Source organism: Solanum tuberosum, unplaced genomic scaffold (genome assembly GCF_000226075.1).
Source record: "Solanum tuberosum cultivar DM 1-3 516 R44 unplaced genomic scaffold, SolTub_3.0 scf00009, whole genome shotgun sequence".
Classification (NCBI taxonomy): domain Eukaryota; kingdom Viridiplantae; phylum Streptophyta; class Magnoliopsida; order Solanales; family Solanaceae; genus Solanum; species Solanum tuberosum.
Window position 1 is genome coordinate 1,624,638 of NW_006238935.1, and position 7,293 is coordinate 1,631,930.

Sequence of the window (7,293 nt, forward strand, 5' to 3'; positions counted from 1 at the left end):
TGCAATTCACTATTTTATATAAATCTGGTTGTGTGCTTTTAAGGAGGTATATATTATACTTTTAAAATGTTCAGGGGGTAATAGGACTCCCGTAATGAATAAGTGTGTAGTTTTGATTTCAGGTATAGATCGGCGGGGTTTTAGACCATTTTCTCCAAATATTTATTCACTAAGTATTATACTAATTTACAAAGATACGACACCTTTTAGGCTAATCCATTTTCTTTGAAGGAAAGAAATTTTCTTTCTTTAATAATATTATGTCTTTTAATATATGAAGACAGAAATGCATTTTACTTCTAAGTTTTTATAAAGTAATAAGTAACAACTTAGAAATTCTTGAAGTAATGAAGATATTTTTATTGAACATTAGCTTTAAACATTATTATACTATACTATTGCTAGATTTGGGGAAACAAAATTAAACTCCATGTTAGTTAGGCAAAAATTTATAAACTCATTCAAACGCAAGATTAAAGGGGAATAATTATGAATTTCCTCCTAACAAAATAGGTCGGACATCCTAACTACTCGTATTTTAAAATAATTTTTAGAAGCAGGCGGTTACTTTAACATACTTATTATTAATCAAAAAAGAACATGGTCAACATTAACAGAAAGTTGTTTAATTCCATCAAGTATTTAGTGTGTTTAATCAAGATTATCACGATTCACGACCATCCAATAATATTGCAGATTGAGTCATAACTAAGATGACATAACATATCAATATTAACAATCTGATAGAAGTATGCCTAATCGTATCAACTCTTATACCCAAAGTATTTGAGGCGTAAGCCTCGAGCGTAAAAACGTAATTTTTGGGCTTAAAAACGTAAGTCCGGACGTTTTTAATTTATTTTTTCAACCTTTTTTGCTTTAAATCATATTTTTTATTATTGGTGTAATGATATTTCTCAAATAGTAATTATAATACTTTTTTTCTTCATTATTGCTTATTAATACTTATCTCAAATAAAAATCATAATATAATTTCTATATATTATAGGTTATTTATAAAAAATATTTGTAAAATCATTGAAAGGTTTACTTTTCCTTATTTTATTAGTAATAAAACTATAAAATTAAATATGGATGCGACTACGTCCCGTAGATCCATGGGACCTACGCCTCGTGTCTCGAGGCTTATGCCTCGCCCCGTACTGTATAAAATGCCTCGCCTCATGCCTCCGCCTTTTAAAATACTGATAAGAATCAAGTTAATTACGACTAAGGCTGTGTTTGGTATGAAGGAAAATATTTTCCAATTTTCTCATGTTTGGTTAGGTTAAATGTTTTGGAAAATGTTTTCGAAATCAACTCATTTTTCTCAAATTTAAGGAAAATGACTTCCCTTCAAAAGTTAAGGAAAACAATTTCCAAAACTATATTCCAACTGCTCAAATCAGCCGACCCCCACCCCCTAAGAAAAAATTTAAGTTTGTTTTTAAAAAATATTTTCAACTTCAAAATTTTATTTTTTCACCCCTACTCCTGACACACCCCCACCCGACCCCCACCCCCTAAGAAAAAATTTAAGTTTGTTTTTAAAAAATATTTTCAACTTCAAAATTTTATTTTTTCACCCCTACTCCTGACACACCCCCACCCGACCCCCACCCCCTAAGAAAAAATTTAAGTTTGTTTTTAAAAAATATTTTCAACTTCAAAATTTTATTTTTTCACCCCTACTCCTGACACACCCCCACCCGACCCCCACCCCCTAAGAAAAAATTTAAGTTTGTTTTTAAAAAATATTTTCAACTTCAAAATTTTATTTTTTCACCCCTACTCCTGACACACCCCCACCCGACCCCCACCCCCTAAGAAAAAATTTAAGTTTGTTTTTAAAAAATATTTTCAACTTCAAAATTTTATTTTTTCACCCCTACTCCTGACACACCCCCACCCGACCCCCACCCCCTAAGAAAAAATTTAAGTTTGTTTTTAAAAAATATTTTCGACTTCAAAATTTCATTTTTGCTCCATTTATCCACCAACTCCACTTCATGCAACCCCATGTCCTTTTATTTATAAATTTAAGATTCAAATTTTAAGTAAGTGCATGACCCACAATTTTTAGGATTATTAGACATTGCTAAGAATTCATTATGCCCATACCTGGTTCGAAAAGCAGTCTTTGGCACATCTGTTGCCCGCATTTTCAATTGATGATAATCGGACCTCAAATCAATTTTAGAAAAGACACAAGCACCCTGCAACTGATCAAACAAGTCATTCATGCGAGGAATGGGTCACTTGTTCTTAATAGTTACCTTATCCAGCTGCATGTAGTCTATGCACATTCGGAAACTACCATCCTTCTTCTTCACAAATAAAATTGGAGCACCCCAAGGAGAGACACTCGGTCTAATAAAACATGTACCTAACAACTTCTGATGTTGGACCTTCAACCCCTTTAACTCAGTCGGAGCCATTCTGTAAGGTGGAATGGAAATGGGGCGAGTCTTCGACTCCAGGTTAATATAAAAATCAATATCCTTATCTGGTGGCATACGAGGCAGGTCTGTGGGAGAAACATCCACAAACTCACGGACTATCGAAACAAACTCAATCTAAGATACTTTGGAAGTATCATCCTTGAGATGTGCCAAGAAAGCTGAACAATCCTTACTCACCAACCTCTTAGCACGAATAAAAGATATAATCTGAACATGGGTGGGAATATAGTCACCCTCACACACTAGAGGGTCTATCTCAGGCTTGGCCAAGGTCACAGTCTTAGCATTACAATATAAGATAGCAAAATTTGGAGAAAGCTAAGTCATAACCAAAATTACATCAAAATCCATCATCTCCAGAATAATTAAATCTACATAAGTTTTGCTCCCCACAAAAGTCACAAGGAAAGACCTATATACCTTCTCAACTAACACAGACTAACCAATAGGAGTAGAGACACGAATAGGCATGTCAAGCAAGTCACAATGAAAATCAAGTTTATTAGCTAATGAAGAAGATACATAATAAAATGTGGATCCAGGATCAAATTATACAAAAGTCAAGCGATCACAAACCAGAAGAGTACCTGTGATAACAACATTGGATGCCTCTATCTCTGCCCTCCCGGGGAAAGCATAACAATGGGCCCTGTCACCTGTCTTTCCATTGGCCCTATCAGGATGTGCTCTAGTGGTTCCAACCCGTGCGATTTGTTGCTCTAGTTATGACCATCTGCGAATTAGAGTGAAGAAGGTCACATTGCAATTTGTATCACCTAGATACTAATTGTTTTCAAGTAATAGCATGAAAGAAAGAGATAAGGAAATTAGTATTCTGAAAGTCTTATAGCCTCTCGAAGAAAAGTAAAGGCGTCCCCGTACCGTTCCGCAAGATTCTACTAGACCTGTCCTTGTGTGATGAGATCACCAAACCTAAGGCTCTGATACCAAGTTTGCCACTACCCAAAGTGAGTCATGAGTTGCACCCACACTTAACCTCCTAGGTGGTCGAACCAACGAATTCAACCTCGACTTATATTAATCGTTCAACTTACAAAATACAACCATAAAGCGGAAGCTCAAAACTTGTAAAAGTAACCAATAAAAGAAACCTAATTTCGTCATCAAATCAAGGATATCTACTCTCAAAATACCAAGTTTAAGAGTATGAAAGACACCAAAATAAATAAGTAGAATAATATATGTCCGAAATTTAAGAACAACATGCCATGACTAAGAGAATCCAACACGAGCTAGAAAGAATAGTTCACCCTAAAATTTGATGTGCTGGAGACTGGCTAGAGCTGAGGGCGAGTCGAATTTGATGGTACACTCACTGCAGTCCACAAAAGGAAAATGAAGAAAACACAAGTAGGGGTCAGTACAGGGAAACATGTACTGAGTAGGTATCATCGGCCAACTCAAAATAGTAACTAATATGTAATAAGTAATAGAATAAAATCAACTATGATACTTAGAAGATGGCAAGCAACAACCAACATGTACAAGTGACAACAACACCAAAGTAAGTACATAATCAGTCAATAATATCAAGAACACACATGAGGACTCATGCCTCCACACCAAGTTCTTTTGGTAATTGAGTTCTTTAAGATTGAGTACATTAATTTGTTTTAATATGTTTTCCTTTAATATTACCATGCTGGAACGTGACACCCAATCCAATAATATCATGCTGGCTTGTGGTACCCGATTTAATATATCGTGTCAAAAAGTGGTACCCGATCAAATAATATCGCGCTGTCTCGTGGCACCCGATCCAAATATATCTTTAATTTATCACTTATTATCACCGCTTTTCACTTCATTAACAATATTTCATCAAGCCTTCTTTATTCAAGGCATCACTTTGATAGAGAAAGTTTATAATTATGGATTTTACGGTCTTGGGATTTCAAGACAATCACAACAACACATGAATCAGCCAAACTACAACCACCAAGTACATAGAAAAATTCAGAATATCACTCAATGACTATCAATTACTATTAGGAGTCTATCTGTCACATAAAATAAACCATAACCTACCTCCATCGAAGAATTGAAGTCAAGCAAGCTACTTCTCCAATGCTTTTTCTTCCCTCAATGCCTCTGAACGTTTCCAATCTACAAGTATGCATAATTTATAAGTTAACGAGTCTATAGACACTCATATTACTCTATGTCTAGCCTAGACCCAAAACCTCACCCAAATCTATAATCAATTTCCTAAAGTCTAGGCTTAAGGGTAAGTCTTAATTGCTCCAATTAGCATAACTTTAATGGTATTTAACTAATACAATACATCTAATATTTAATTAACTATCTCCATATATCAAAACTTAAATTATAATATAATAATATAAGATCAAATCCTGTCTAATTATACGACTACAATACTTAAATTTCAACAAAGACTAAGCAGAACCTTATTTCCTCCCAATTACCCATTCATAATTGCTCCATTATTTATGAATAACAAAGCTTAGCAAAAATTTCTTTACAACCAACATTAATAATTAAACACGACCTACATCAAAACATGGATTCCACTGAATTGCAACACCGCAACAAATTGCAACGACAGTAAACACACACGCATAACACCCACAATCGTTCTCTCACCCCAACATTATAATCATAATGCATCCTACCTATAATAATAATAATACAAATCTTACCATCAACATTTTGAGTAATATGAGAATATTAAGAATAGTGGTAATACTAAATATGCTCATCAACCTAGTATGCAAACATAATTAGTGACAGCATTAGTCATCTGTTTTGGAGGTATAACAGAGTCTAAAGTCCAAGTAGTAGGAAAATTAATATCTTCCCATTTTATAGGTCTTCTAGTAGTGACCTTAGACTTAGAGAAATTAATTTCTACTAAAATAGTTTGATCAGATGTATCATATAATTTACATCTAGGATTCAAAGTAGCAAGCAATTTGAAATAGATTCTATAAGATAAACAAATTAATTCAGATCCAGGTGCATAATTATAACCTTGCATTTTAACATTCAAAGTTAAAGTATCTAATATATTAGAATCAGTCAAAGATAACTGCAAATTTCGGCTGAGTATTAAAATTAACTGGACCATAGGCCATCGTAGATTCGATCGAACCCATCAAAGATTGTCTAAAATTCAAATTTCTCGCATCGCGAAGAGTAGCTTAAAATGTCTCAGATAAGATTTGTATTCAGTTTGATGAAAAAAGTGTTCCTTATAATAGACATTCATTCTCTTCTGATAGAAGATTACTTGCCATCCAACACATCTCGCCGATTGACCTTGGTTATGGTCTAGCTCGAAATCATGCTGCTTCTTTGCATACATTATCTTTTGTCATATCTGCTGATAAACATAAAATTAAAATTGATCCTCGATTAAATATTATTCAAACAAATGATAAATCATTTGATATTTCTGATAAGGATATTCTTTCTGCATCCGAAATGGATTTTAATCTTAATGATACTTAATGACGAATGGACATCAAATTGATTTTAGTCCAGGATCACTGGCAAGAAAATATATTCAAAATGAATTTGCAAGTGATAAATGGAGCCAGTTTAAAACTTGGTTTTTTGACACATACAGTGCGGAGGATTTGCATAATATTTCTCAAGAATTCTATGAGACTTGTGCTTTACATAATCATATTATTCATCAATGTTCTTGAACGATCCTATGAAGATGAATCAGGTAATATTATCAAAGCTATTTATCCTCCTCAGGCACAGTTTATACTACCTAATAATACATGTATTACTTTCACTGCTTTTCAGAAGTTTATTGAAAATGACGTGGCTACGGTAAGCATTAACGAGATTAATAATCTCATTTCTCAAAACAACTATTTAGGACTTTATGTGAAAGTTTTAGGCGAACATATTAGATGATTTGACGACTTTAATTGTTTAGATTAAAAGTGATTTAAAATCTTCTAAACAGGCTTCTACGTCAAAATAGCCGGATGTGCATATTTAGAGACCTCCTGAAATTCAGGATTTTGTTTTTAAACCCCTATATGATCTTGAAAAACTTCTTGATAATTTTTTTTCGGAATTTGGTGCTCAACCTATTAATTTATCTGAAGATTTTGCAGATGAGATGGAAACCACCTTTGATTTTAAAAACCAAGTTGATTTGGAAATTAATAAACTTCGTGGTTATCCCAGGAAGAATAGTGGTAATACTAAATATGCTCATCAACCTAGTATGCAAACTTATTATTATCCCAGACCGACCCCTCAAGATGTTCTGATAGAGGGATGTGATTGGAACCAAACTAATACTTCTTATAGTGGAAGTGAGATTTATGAATGGAATCTCGACGGTTTAACTGATAGGCAATTAACTATACTTGTTCATAGAATGCTTATGTATGCTACTATTTGTAAGAGTGTTAATAACACTGATAGAACTATTTGCAAGATGATAATTGCAGGTTTTACTGGCCAACTTAGAGGCTAGTGGGATAATTATATGAGAACAGAGGCGAAAGCCGCCGTAATTAATGCTAAAGCTGCTAATGAAGGTGTTGATAACCTAGGATTTGCCTTAGTAAAAAATAGAGAAGACACTGTTTATACTTTGGTCTTGACTATTCTCGAACATTTTAATGGTAGATTTACCAATCAATATGAAACTGTTCGTTCTTTGCTAAATGGTCATAGATGTAGACATTTAGGTGAATTCCGATGGTATAAAGATACTTATTTAAGTCGGGTTATGGAACTACCGGAAAACGGTCTTGAGCATTGGAAAGCCAAGTTTATAGATGGCTTACCTTCATTATTCGCAGAAAGAGTTAAGAAA